The sequence below is a fragment of the Lissotriton vulgaris genome, chromosome 10 (assembly GCF_964263255.1).
Source record: "Lissotriton vulgaris chromosome 10, aLisVul1.2, whole genome shotgun sequence".
Lineage (NCBI taxonomy): Eukaryota > Metazoa > Chordata > Amphibia > Caudata > Salamandridae > Lissotriton > Lissotriton vulgaris.
In genome coordinates this window covers 700,815,814-700,830,297 of record NC_141698.1, presented here as the reverse complement: position 1 = coordinate 700,830,297, position 14,484 = coordinate 700,815,814, and the positions used below count along the sequence as shown (strand labels likewise).

The 14,484-nt window shown below is 48.9% G+C and overlaps 1 long non-coding RNA gene across 1 annotated transcript; it reads right to left on the bottom strand.

The window, feature by feature from the left end:
• Positions 1-5,189: 5,189 nt before the first annotated feature.
• LOC147688690 (uncharacterized) lies at positions 5,190-8,266 on the bottom strand. Its single transcript, XR_015300543.1, has 3 exons — positions 8,168-8,266; positions 7,288-7,413; positions 5,190-5,492 (listed from the first exon to the last, which is right to left on the bottom strand). It is a non-coding gene; the product is annotated as an uncharacterized LOC147688690 (long non-coding RNA).
• Between the last annotated feature and the right edge of the window lie 6,218 nt (positions 8,267-14,484).

Here is a 14,484-nt window from a genome sequence, read left to right as displayed (position 1 = left end):
CCACCAGATATAAGAGTACGAGAGAGCGTGCCGGATGAAGAGGAGGTGGCCAGCACCATAGATGAGGGAATTTCTACTCTGTCAGGTGGCACTGACCTCACCCGGGCTGAATTCGCAGAGTATGATGACGAAGCCTTATTCTTATTCCTGGACCGTGATTCCGACTTCGAGCCCTGAAAATGAGACAACGAATCAATAACTTTCTTTTTCATCCTTATTCACTTTTATTCCTGTGTGTCTGTCTTTCTTTGTTGTGCACAGTTAATATAATTCAAACTTTAATCAGATTATCACAAAGACAAGCCCATCAGCAGAACTGTCTTCACTTGTTTGCTAATTTATTTGAAGGTGCCGCAGTCTGCATTCCTCAGGTTCACAAGTTCAGAAGAACATGCTCCTCTATCCTCCTCCTCCAGACTCCTATTTCCATCAAAGCAGAGGGCTGGTTTACGCCCAATGAAGAAAGACTCAGCACTTGTGGGGGTGTTGTTCTACCTCTTTGCAGGTGAGTTGACGGGTCTGGGGCCATTGCTGGGAAGCACTAAAAGTGGTTTGTGCCAAATCCGAGGCGGAAATTTTTTTGTGTTTTTGATGACTTGCTTGCCTTTGAGGTGCTCTTAGGGGGGGTTCCGTCTGTTTGTGGGTGAGTTTCATGGTCTGAGAGCATTGCTGGGACACTCTAATCTTGATTGCATTTGCTTTTCAGGAAATCCGTCGTGCCAACCCCGACTTATGGCCTAGCTACGCAGCGCGTTTGGACCGAAGGCCCAGAAATATTGCAAGTATGAGATTTTGCTTTTGGCCTGTTTGGGGGTGTTATGCTTCTTGGCGGGTGGGTTGCCGGGTCTTGGGGCATTCCTGGGAAGGTCTAATACCGGGTAGAAGTGGTTGGGACAAAATCCAGGCCGATTTTTTTTGGGCTATTTCAGACATTTTGCTCTATGTAGCGTTTTCGGGGGCCTGTTTGGGGGGCTTGCTGGTGTTTGCGGGTGAGTTTCGTGGTCTGGGAGCACTGCTGGGACACTCTAATCTTGATTGCATTTGCTTTTCAGGAAATCCGTCGTGCCAACCCCGACTTATGGCCTAGCTACGCAGCGCGTTTGGACCGAAGGCCCAGAAATATTGCAAGTATGAGATTTTGCTTTTGGCCTGTTTGGGGGTGTTATGCTTCTTGGCGGGTGGGTTGCCGGGTCTTGGGGCATTCCTGGGAAGGTCTAATACCGGGTAGAAGTGGTTGGGACAAAATCCAGGCCGATTTTTTTTGGGCTATTTCAGACATTTTGCTCTATGTAGCGTTTTCGGGGGCCTGTTTGGGGGGCTTCCTGGTGTTTGCGGGTGAGTTTCGTGGTCTGGGAGCACTGCTGGGACACTCTAATCTTGATTGCATTTGCTTTTCAGGAAATCCGTCGTGCCAACCCCGACTTATGGCCTAGCTACGCAGCGCGTTTGGACCGAAGGCCCAGAAATATTGCAAGTATGAGATTTTGCTTTTGGCCTGTTTGGGGGTGTTATGCTTCTTGGCGGGTGGGTTGCCGGGTCTTGGGGCATTCCTGGGAAGGTCTAATACCGGGTAGAAGTGGTTGGGACAAAATCCAGGCCGATTTTTTTTGGGCTATTTCAGACATTTTGCTCTATGTAGCGTTTTCGGGGGCCTGTTTGGGGGGCTTGCTGGTGTTTGCGGGTGAGTTTCGTGGTCTGGGAGCACTGCTGGGACACTCTAATCTTGATTGCATTTGCTTTTCAGGAAATCCGTCGTGCCAACCCCGACTTATGGCCTAGCTACGCAGCGCGTTTGGACCGAAGGCCCAGAAATATTGCAAGTATGAGATTTTGCTTTTGGCCTGTTTGGGGGTGTTATGCTTCTTGGCGGGTGGGTTGCCGGGTCTTGGGGCATTCCTGGGAAGGTCTAATACCGGGTAGAAGTGGTTGGGACAAAATCCAGGCCGATTTTTTTTTGGGCTATTTCTGACATTTTGCTCTATGTAGCGTTTTCGGGGGCCTGTTTGGGGGGCTTCCTGGTGTTTGCGGGTGAGTTTCGTGGTGTGGGAGCACTGCTGGCTATATATACTTTACTTTGCAAGAGGTTTGAAGCAAATCCATGGTGGCTGAGGGGACTTAGGGCCTAGCTGCAGAGCGCGCGCGGAGTGATTTGGGAAATTTGTGAAAAAGTGACTAAGTCCCCATTTTTGTACTTTTGCTCTTTGGCTGTTTGGGGGTCTTCTACTCGTTTTCTCCTGGGTTGACGGCTCTGGGGCCATTGCTGGGAAGCTCTAATACCGGATAAAAGTGTTTTGGACCAAATCCCAGGCGGAATTTTTTTTGTGTTTTTGATGACTTGCTTGCCTTTGAGGTGCTCTTAGGGGGGGTTCCGTCTGTTTGCGGGTGAGTTTCGTGGTCTGGGAGCACTGCTGGGACACTCTAATCTTGATTGCATTTGCTTTTCAGGAAATCCGTCGTGCCAACCCCGACTTATGGCCTAGCTACGCAGCGCGTTTGGACCGAAGGCCCAGAAATATTGCAAGTATGAGATTTTGCTTTTGGCCTGTTTGGGGGTGTTATGCTTCTTGGCGGGTGGGTTGCCGGGTCTTGGGGCATTCCTGGGAAGGTCTAATACCGGGTAGAAGTGGTTGGGACAAAATCCGCGCGGAAAAGCCTTTAGTTTTGGCACTTTTTGTAACTTAGGGTTCGTTAGGGTTAGCCCTAGCAGCAGGATTGCATGTGTATCGGGGTGTTCTAGATTTTTCAAACTGAGTTCTGGGGTCTTAGAGCACTCGTGAGAATGTGTAATTTTGGTTGCAAGTCATTTGAAGAAAATCCATGGTGGGAAAGGGGGGATTTGGCATAGTTAAAGAAAGCCTTTGCCACTATTCTTAACTTAGGGTTCGTTAGGGTTAGCAGTATTTCTATTGCATGTGTTTGAGTGGGGGGGATTTCGAGTCTTGGAGCGATGCTGGCTATGGCTACTTTTGCTTGGTTGCTTGCAAGTGGTTTGAATACAATCCACGGGGGGTAATGGGTAATTAGGGTACTTCGGCCTACTTTTACTTTCAAAGTAAGTTTTGTCTCCAGTTTTCTGCTAGGCCTCGTTTTTTGGGTGGGAGCACTGCTAGGAAGATCTATTTTTGTTCTAAAACACAGTTTACAGTACACCTAGCTTGAGGGGCAAGATCCGCTACATTAATTTGCCCATACTTACTTATCCTTCAAAAGGTGACTCAGAGTACGCACTTTCAAAAACATTGTACTGTCTGTCTACTAGGAAAAACAAATTGTGACTTTTTGCACTCCACAGCCTACATACCTTATATTTATTTATCAGTGGTGTTGTAATATTATATCACTTCCTGTTTTTCGTTGAATAATTACAGGCCGGGTTTCAGTCTCTGCAATGGGGAAAAAAGGATGGAGTCAGGCTTCACAGTAGCGAGCCACAATTCAGCATCAGGCAGGCAGTGGACAGGGTGTCTTCTGGTGACCAACATCGGTGGACGAAGCGTCGGCTGCAATGGAGGAGTGCCGCTAATAGGAGGATTTTTTTTCTGCGGGCAACTTACTTACCACTTCCAACAGGACCACTACAACCACATAGATACAGTATCCCTTGCCTTTTTCTCTGACTGTGACTGCATTTCTTTGCTCTCTCTCGGCTTCTACATTGATCCCTTAACACATCACTTAGTCCACTCCACTATCTGCACCACACATAGTCATTTGTAAGTGCTCCTACGTAATTCGCAAGTCGCAGCACGCCCCAGGCCGTAGAGGACTGGGATGGCCCCAATGATGAAGCATGTCACCAAGGGGCAACCCTGGTGAGTGAGGGGACACCTAGAAAAAAAGCAATTTCTCCTTTTCTATCTACTATACCTTCTGTCAGGTTACGCAGCCCCTAAGCGCCTACCGTACTATGAAACTACATTTCCCATGAGTAGGCGGGAGACTTGCAGACTATTTAGTGAGACTATATGAGAGTACCCTTGTATGTTAGGACATCACTTCACTGATGCCTGTCTTGTCTTCTCTTACAGGTATCCTTTCCCTGCTGACCCTACCTTTACCCATCCCACATTTTTTATTTTAGTTTGTTATTTTTCTCCCTCGCCTAATGCCTCGAACACCCTGTGTTTACACTTCTGGGTGTTGGTGACATTTGGAGGTGGAACCATATTTGCATCGACTGGATCACGGGGAGTAAACGTGACACCTTCCAGACCAACCCCATTGAGTGTTGTTGTGAATGGATTTATAGTGACCAGCAAGGCTCTCGGGTATCTGGCTACAGAGACCTTATGTTGAATATAGTTATCAATAATTCCACACAGGCCCTGTACTGTCGCATTCTTTCTTTCCACAGTTGTCGATGATATATTCTTACTCTGCTTGACAAAGAACCATTGCTAATGTGAAAGAACTTCAACCGAATTAGTAGTTATACTTTACCATTTGTTAGGCTACAATGTGGCACTGCTCTACTGTACTTCTGTCACCTGCTATATTCTCAGTTGTACCGTTGAATTGCTCAGGAGGACAAACCAGATTTCATTTTCTTTTTTTTCATAGGCATGCAACTGCCACTGTGTCACACCACTACTACCACCGCTATGAGGAAATTTTATCCGACCAAGATTGCCAACGTTATTCGGTGTTTCCCGTGGAGCCAGCCCTGGGTCTAGCCCTACTTTCAAACACAAATTACAGGTAAGATAAGCGTTTGGTGGTTTGGGGGTATAATGGAGTATTAGTACGAGAGACGAGAGCCTGAAGGTAGTACTACTAAAGTCCTAGGACTCTTGGATTCACTTCACTTAGTCTGTGAGAGGCACTTAGTGTTGAAAACATTTGGGCATTTACACTTAAAGGAAGAAAATGGAACTAAACTTTCAGGAAAACAGTCAACGTTAAACCCCCACCCACCAGGCAAGCAGTAAAAAACAGGTATGCTCAGATAAAGTTTGAAAAAGTATATTTATATCCCTAACAAAATAATCTCCCGCAAGACCCTCCCTAACCCCAACGATTGTCCTTCAAAAGTCCCCAAAAACCCAACTCCCAATTCCCACCCCCCAAAAGTCTCTAAAAAAGGGGCAAGGGACACTATGGGTGGATGCTGTTCACTTTTTGGGCCAGGGCATCATGCTCCTCGCGGAGCAAGGCGAGCTCCTGCTGAAGGCGGGACACCATCAGGGTGGTGCGGCGCAGGCGTGCCTTCACTGCCTTGCAGGTGCAAGGCCTGTGAGAAGCAGCTGTTGGCCTTGCTGCTCGGCGGTGGCGTTTGCCTTTGGCAGCCCGGCTCAGTCTCGGTGGACCACTGTGCTGGGTCACGGTGGCAGCCGGTGAGGCCACGGAGGACGACGTTGTCGTTGTTGTCGACCGCACACTTTCCACGTCCTCCAGGGCCACCAGCCGCCGATATTCCGCAACAGTGGCCTCGATTCTCCGTTGCCGGGCCGCTCTAGCCAGCTCCTTCCTCCTTGTTCGTTTGGAAGGAGAACCTATATGAAGAAAGAAAGACATAGTCTGTAACCAATGCTCTTTAAGATTAACTCAATCATTCAGCAGAAATGTGTGCTGCAGTACAACTAGCAACTTGCAAGCGCATTACATAACTATTGAGGCCAGTATCTATCTAACCTCACACTTCTTCATCCTTGCTCTAACATTAGTGGGAGTTTAAGGAACAAATTCTATGAGCACTGTGGACTTCCATTGGAGTCGACTATGAAAGTACACCAGTCTTATTCTTCTTCTTGTCTCTTGTTTTGGAAAATTGGTACGTTATTTTCTGCAAGCCGGCATAATGCCAGCGCGGTAAACTTGCACCCGAGAAAAAGAGACGCACGCCATGAGGAGTGACCTAGACTTGCGTTGCCGTTGCGTTACTGTACCCGTCCAGTACATGCAGGTGGTGAATCTCTTACTTTTCTATTACGGGTGGCACTGAGAATACTCTGTTACAACTCAAGGGCTACTGCTTAATTAATTTAACTTTCACCCTACAGTGGAAATGAGTACTAGAAATGGAAAATTGAAGAAGATAAATAATCTGATTATCTATCACTTCACATGGGATGTTTTTGCTTATATATGGGATGACTTTAGGTGCTTTGCTTTTTATTGAGTGACAGGCAGTGATACATCCACACATGAATGACTGAGTACTACTAAACTTATTAAGAGAGGTAGGGAGTGGCCACCATAATAACCGGATCTATGCAGTGCTTGCAATACAAACTACTGCTACTATTTATGGTAGTATTTGGACAAAATTAAAAGTTCTTTTCCTTGCCTTTCCTACACTGGAACGGACGTGCGGGTGCAGTGTTAGTGTTACATGCTCTTCAAAGTTACACTTAGTTCATCCACTGACCGTCTACTCTCTCTAGATCATGGGTACTCACAAACTTTCTCTCAGGGGCTACATTTACAGTGTAGTTTGGGGCCGAGGGCCGCACTGGTGGGGGCGGAGTCAGAGGGGGCGGGGCTAAAGCAAAACGATAACTTGTGACCATGAGGTTGCACACAGGTCCCTGCAGCAGATGCCCTCATCCACTGAGCCACCAGACCCAGCATTTACATACATCTCTCTCCCTCCTGCTGTCCCTCCTGCCCTCCCTCCATCTCTCTCTCCCTCCTGCCCTCCCTCTCCCTCTGTCATCTCACTGTGTGTGTGTCTATCTGTGTCAGCCTTCAGCCCGGGTTGAGACCGCTTCCTCAACGCGCACACACAGACAACAACACCAAAGTACTTAACAGGTCTTTAAAAGACCATTAACATATTATTGAGGCTTTGTTTGTTTTAGCGCCCCTGCTTCTCCACCCTGACAATCACTGCTTGCCCGGCCCCACAGAGCAGAGGCTTAGTTCTATTTCACCTCTTTGTGGCCTTGCATCTCCACTCTGCTCTGTGGGGGCCGGGGGAGCAGTGATTGTCAGAGTGGAGATGCAGGGGCGCTAACAGGTGAAATACAAAAAAGCCTCTGCTCTGTGGGGGCCGGGGGAGCAGTGATTGTCTGCAAGGTCAGCGCACCGCCAACGAAGGCTTGCCGGGCCACCACCGGCCCGCGGGCCGTACTAGGAGTACCCCTGCTCTAGATACACATATGCTATCTAAGAGTCAGATAGTAGCATGATCCAGGTATATGGACACATACAGTTTCTGTGTCACCCACCCAGGCTGTTGTCCTTCCACCCATCATTGCTTCATCATTCACCCAGCCATGCATCTCATATTCTTGCCTTCCCAGCTAGTCTTCAATCTCAATAAGTAAGGAATATATAAGAGCTTACCTCTGGCCGCCACCACCGTCTCAACTCTCACATCCGGCGCCGCCGCCTCCTCCCCTGATGATGAATTGCCCTCCGCCTCCGTGTCGAGCACCACCACCACACTGGCCCCGCCACCAGATGTTCCACCTACAAAGTACATTTAAGAATCTTAGAATAAAGCACTCACTAGTCACTAGTATTTGGTCTAGGAATGAAGACATGTGAAAACAATGTAATTTGTGACTGTCTACGTTAAAGTTAAAAAAAATGTCCCTTTTTCCAGGGAAGGTTGTCTTGCTGCACTTTTTGGCACAACTGATGAAGGCTGATTTTTTAACACGCACCATTTTTCTCCACACAGACAGAAGATGGACTTCTAACAACAAGATCAAGTTGAAACCAGGTGAGAGCTCGGCTCGACCACAAGAAATGTCTTCAATTAATCGTCAGCACTAACCACTTTTCCATTATCAGTTAAACGTTTAGTTTTATTATGACTTCATTTTAATAAATGTGTTTACTTTTAATAAAGCTTTTAAATTTAAATACAATCTGTGTTTTTTGGTCCTCCAGACTAGAGTGACTGAACGAAAGGTTTTGCAATTTTTGCAAGCATGAGTCCAGATAGAACACTTCAAAAGACATTATGGACAATCCCAGAGGACTGCACTAAGTTGATAGAGCTATTGCTGACTAGAATCATGGGAGTTTCGCCAACCGTGCAATCTTAGTTAGCTACACAGACAGACTAATAAGAATAATCTAGTAATACCACAGGGAGTCATAGTAGAGGCAGGATAAGAATTTAGATACAGTCTACAAGAAGAGCAAAGACAATTTTGAAAAAATTCAAATGAGGAACGCTAGGAAAAATAGGTACTAGTCTAAAATGAAAACTTACTGGGGCCAGCAGAGGAGCCCTCGCCTGCCCGATCCTGGCCCTGTTGATGAACAGCATCCGCCGCCTGCTGCTCCTGTGTCCTCCTCTCGCCCCTGGGGGGAGCTGACGTACAACATGAAAGAAAGAACAGAAAACATGGATGATTGTTGCTTGTCAATGTCAACCAAATCAAACATTTCAAAAGAACAATAACAAAATATTTCCGCGAAATTATATTGATTATGGTTACTTTTTATTTATTTGCGGACCTGTGACTTCGAAAGTCACGTAACTCACTAAACAAAGTACTGAAACGTTCACCTAGGACTGGCAGGCAGCAGTCCGCAGGCAAGACGCAAAGTGACAGACAAACTCCATTGTGATTTCAGTCAGATCAGTGACAACACTAACAGTTGCCTGCTACATTACCAGTCATTTAAATAGTCAAACTATCAATCCACCACCACTATTTTTCTTATTGTCAGGGTTACAAAGGAAGGGGCAGATTTAAGCCCTTGCGGCTCTTTTGCGCCGTTCTTGCGTGACTTTTGTGACGCAGCAGCTAAACAAAAAAGGGCGCCATGTTGCGGCGTATAATATTATAACAACGTGACGCATTTGGGAGATGCATCCCGTTATAAAGCCCTGCGCCATCAGGGGGCGTTCCGGCGCAAGGGAGGGCATTCCTGCGCTGGAACACATCCTAATAGTGGCTGAGGGAAATCTACAAAATATCAATCAGTCACCTTTAGGACAATGATGCGTCACACAAACCCTGCACCTGCTTGAAGCAGACGTACGGCTTGACCCAGCATTGGGGAGATAGGGTACCCCAGAGCATTGATGGAGCTGCGCCATCGTTGCGACGCAACTCCAGCAGTAAAGCTTCGGTGACGTTTTGGGCCCATGGGGAGCCGCATTGCAAATACGGCGCACCATGTTTGGTGGTGGTAGCGGGCCGCACAATTAATGGCGCATCCCTGCTACTTTGCAGGGATGCGACGGTAATTGCAATTCTGCCCCTTAGGGGCATACTTACTTACGCGTTCTGGCGCATCTCCAGAGATGCGCCAGATCAAATGCGTCACGCAAAACTACCCTTGCGACACGGCAGATGTGCCTCATTTACAATGCGGCGCGCCCTGGCGCAAGGGTAGGCACTTGCGTGACGCATCTCGTCACGTAAGAGCGGCGCATCGCTGGAGTCACGTCGCCAACGCAATGCAACTCCAGTAATGCTCAGGGCCACCCAATACTTTACATGCTGTGTCAGTCCTTTCGCCTGCTTCGAGCAGACATAAGGAATTGAATTGACGTAGCAGCGTCGCAGAAGTGCCTGCGTTAAATCTTGTAGATTTCACGCAGGCAATTTTGCGAGGCGCACAGCCGCTGGACCGCCCACCCTGCGTACTAGGAACGCACCCATTGTGGTGCAGGCCCATGGCTTTATAACGTGACGCATCTCCCTAGATGCGTCATGCTGTAAATGACTTGCAGGGATGCGGCACGTTTACGCCGCTGTTGCGTCACGCAAGGCAACGTAAACGTGGCGCAAGGGGCTTGTAAATGTAATCTGCCCCCTAGTGTCTAGCATTACGCAGTTCTGTTAAGTACACTCATACATAATAGTTACTCAGGCCAATGAGACCACGAAATAGAAAACAAATAAGCATAGTAGCAACCCCACTGAGAAGGAGAGCAGTGCACCTGAAATGCACAGAAGATTTTGAAATATAATTTAACTACAATGTAATCGTCATCAGCGGCATTATTGGCTTGCTCCATGTAAAAAACAAATATTTGCAATACAACAACACAGAGCAGGAGAAAACATCATAGTAGTGAGTGATTAAATGCCAATGGCTACTACTACTCACCAAGCCCGGGGATCTCCAAGCCGAGCTGGTCCAGCAGGTCGCGCTCGCGGTCCAGGAGGTCCGTCCAGCGATGGGTGACCTGGCTGTAGGTGCGCTGGACCCCGTAGAGGTGGGATATGGCCCAGCACACCTTCTCCCACCGCTTCCGGCGCTCCCGCATGTTATAGCCGCCGGCCGCGATCCTGCCGCCTCCCGCGATGGTCCTGGGCAGGCGGCGCTGGACGAAGTAGACCAGCGCGCCCACTTCCTCCGGGCTGAATATCTCCCGGCGCGTCACCTGCTCCCCCCTCGATCTCACGCCTGCTGTCCTGCCACTGGGTCCAGCACTACTCCCCGCCGCCGCTGCGGCCCTCAAGTGCCTGGGCAGCTTCACGGCGCCTGGCTTGACCATGGTCTGGGCAGGTAAGGTAGGAAGAAGTAGAAAATTAAGAAAGAATAGGATAGGGAAGAAGAAAAGAAAAGAGTTTACAAAAGTAGTTTAAAAGTAAAGAAAAATAGCAGAAAAGACAAAAATATACAGCTAGGAAAAGAGAGGGATAGATAAGAAGCAAAATCGTAAAAAAAAAACTGAAAACAAGCAAAGGATGGGAAAGATATCAAGAGGATTAAACACCATGCCCAGACACAGGAAATGAATGAAAAACAAGATGGCCGGCGCCCGTTTCCGAGCGCGAAAGTCAGTTCGCGCGAGATTTTCCTCGCGATCTCGTGCGAACCTCTAGATTTCCCGCGCGATCTCGTGCGAACCTCTACTCGCAATGCGCTTACTGCGCGAGATTATACATAGCGGGCGGAAACGGAAATACGTCACGCAAACAAAATGGCCGCGCCCGTACTCGACCTTGGGGTAAATTCGCGTGTTGCGCTGCAAGCGGCTCGCGAATACTGCAAAAAAACTCGCGAAACAACAAGCCGCAAAAAAATAAAATGCTCATTCGCACGAATTGGCGGCTTCCGCGGTCGGTTTCGCACGACGCCGCGCCCCGCGAATAGCGCGAAAAAAACGGCAAAACGATTTCAGCAAAAGCAAAAGCAATGAGCAGGTGCAAAAGGTCAACCTCATGATTTGTAACGATTCTTTGTATTGCTTCCTGAGGGGGCCCTCCAGAATTCGGTTGCCTGCTTGCAACTATTGTGTGACCCTGCTCTGACCTTAACTGTATGCCACAAAGGTCCTGATTTACAGCTAAAGGAGCAGACAAGCAGGTGCCAGGCTGGAACTTTAAATTCTTTCAGTGACACATTAATTAGCCCCTAATTCATTATTGTCAGTTGGGGCAGGGCAGGTGTTGTAACTAATTTTGCAACAATGAAAGCACTTAGCAAGTGCAAAAGATCACTAATCAGGGCGCACTAAGGAAGCAGGTGCCAGCTAAAAAAATATTCTGTGACACATTAATCAGCCCCAAATTAATTCAGGTCACTTGAGGCAGGGAAGGTGTGCTTTGCTTTGCCGAAAATAATGTACACTGGACAACCAGAGGGTGTGGTGATGAAACAGAGGGTGGCATGGGTGGGCCAGAGGGTGGCATGAGTAGTCAGAGAGTGGCAGTGGTGACAGAGAGTGGCAGTGATGAAGAAGAGTGTCCCAAACAGGCTGGACATGTAGAAACAACAAGTTCGCAAAACTTGCGACCCGACAGGTAAGTTCGCAAATTGCGAAATTGTAAAAACCCTCGCGAACTGGCAGAAACACGGGCGAACACAAAAAAAAAAAAAAATCCGCAAATTCGCGGGAATTCGCGGATTTTGCGGATTGCGAATCCGCAAATCCGCAAAATTCGCGAACGCGAGATCCGCAAAATTCGCCCATGCTTACTCAGTAGGCGCGGTCGAATCTTCCTTGGCGTCCTCCTGGGTACGGCTGGCGCCACCAGGGGATCCTTTAGATTGAGTATACCGATCCATAATGTTGGTTTGGACCAGTCCCCCACGAAGGGACGTCTTAGTTTTCCGTTTCTCGGCTTCGGCCTTGGCCGCCATACTGGAAGATGCGCCCCGAAGGGGCCCGTGAGACCTAGTAAAAATGGCCGTCTGCTGGCAAGTCACCAAATGTCCACAAAAGAAGGCTCGTGTGGCCGAGGCAAAGACACAGTCTGACCCAACTGCATGGAGGGTAGAGTCACAATCTGACTAAACAGAGACTGGACAGATCTCCGACAGAACGGAACCATCCCGCAATCAGACAATGCCAGGACCCAAAAGCGAAACTGAAAGTTGATGCAGGGCTACTGGGGGAAGACCCCTCAACCGTTGTTGTTCAACTTCGTCCCGGCGTGCCAATTTGCCAAGTCCCCGGCCTCGAAAGTTCGAATCAACGTAGCTTCGGTTCCCTCACTCCGAATCAAAATTTTTAAAAAATGAAGAGATCAGCCGAGGTTCCTCTTCAATAACCCATCTGAAAATTCAGGATGTCATCAGGATAAGTTGCGAAGAGTGGCGAGGGTCCCGGGAGCTCTGTGCTCACGCGGCCTCTCGGATGCTTGCATAGCTCCTCCCCCCACATGATGACTTTAATTTGATCCCATGTGAGGCCAGGGTCAGTTGCTTTTGCCCTCCTGAATTCTTTATCATACTATTTCCATCACACACCCCCGTATTCATAATGCGCACAAGCTATTCTATTTTAATAGCATGCCATCAATGCACCTGCCAAGCGCGCGCATCGTGAAGTGCGCACTTAGGACCTGGCCCCCCGGCCCCCGCCCCTACCTCACCTAGACTTTGGGCGGCCGGCCGGCCGGCCCCAAGGAGGGGCGACCGGCCACTTAGTACTTCCGGGGCAGCATGAGGCGACGCACTTCGGTTGGGCGGAGGGGGGGGGACTGGGGACCTATTTAGGTTCCTATGGCAGGGACCCCAATCTCTTCGTCCTCTGCTGCACCGTCCGGTTGTAGGCCCCAGAAGCTTCTCCCTCGTCCCTCATGTTAAGTTTTAAACTTATTTTAACTAGTCCTGGTGGCGGCGGCGGAGAGCAGAGAAGCCTACGTCCGGACCAAGGGGCAGCGAAGAGTCCCGTGTTGGTGCAGTGGAGCAGAATGTGGTGGCGGCGGCGGAGAGCAGAGAAGCCTAAAATATGGCCCTGGTTGGGCAGGCTAGGGCGACAGGTTACGAGCCTCCTGGGTTCCTGGTCAGCCTGGTATTCGGAGGGTGTGCCCCTGGAGGGGGCGGACAAGGATCAGAGGTTGGGGGCCCACTCCTCATGTGCGCAGGTGGGTTGTACCTTGCGTGGATGCTCTGCATGGAAGATGCGAGCTGGAAGGCCCCTTAGTGCCGGAGGATTAGAATCTTGCTGAAGAAGATCTGGAAAGTCAATAATAAAATTGTGTTGATAACTGTAGATGATGAATTTGAAATGCCTTGTCATGTTTATGAAATGTTAAAGATTAAACATGGCCTTTTTACACCCATGAAAATCTCTGTCGATGATTTTAATGTGGGTTGGCAAGTTATCAGGAGGGAGCGGGGAGCATGCTGGGGGATCCAGGTCCTATAAACCAGTGAAAAGTTCAGCCGTTAACGCTTGGTAGTTAGAGAACCCTTTTATTCAGTTAACCACAGTTTCCTCAATCTTTTTCTTGTGAGACCAACTGGTCCACTCCCTGGGATGCACCCACTCTTTACTCTTCTTCGCCTCTTCCTTATCCATGTTATCCAGTAACAAAGCAAACATATAAACATACTCCCATTTCCAGAATTTTTCTCTAACCTCTTGTAAGATATGCCTACCCAGCCGTTCCCTAGAGGATTGTAATTCACCTAAACCTAAACTTGGGAACACTTGTGCCATACCTGTTGCTCTAGCCTCCTGCTTCTTGGCGTGGTCACTTTCTGATGTCTTACTTGCTTTGGGAAGTTCTTGTCCACTCTTGTCAGTAGATATGCTACTAGTAGATGCTGGCCCTACGGGAACATTCTGCACTCCCCCTGGTTTAGACCTTCAACCTGTGCCACCAGCTTCCTGGCATTCTCTAAAGCATCACCCTTGCTCATCAAAGCTCCACCGCCGACTGCCGGGGTCCAGGTTCCTGCCTTTGATAACCAGGAAGTACTGCTGCCAAGCTGGCTACCAAATCTGGGTGCCCAGGAACACCACTCGATGGGCCCTCACATATAACAGGTATTATCCGGTTCGGGGTCCCTCCCATGAGGGGGGTTGTCGCTGGCACCACCGGAACCGGTTGACTGCCCGTTGTACCTCATGGCCTCGCGTCCTCAGTATCCTTGGACCTTGGGGGTGAGGGAGCCCTACCTCCCACTTGCTTGGCTCTAGCCCTCTTTGGCACCAGAGGGAATGCTGCTCTGGGGGCTACCCTAGACCGCCTGGGCGTCTCCTCAGTCCCTTCCTGCCCCTCCACTCTTCTCCATAAATCCGCTAAGGACTGACTGCCCCATATCATCAGTCCTCTGCATCATGGCCTCCATGAGATCCTCCATACACGAGAGTTTTTCACCTCTCGG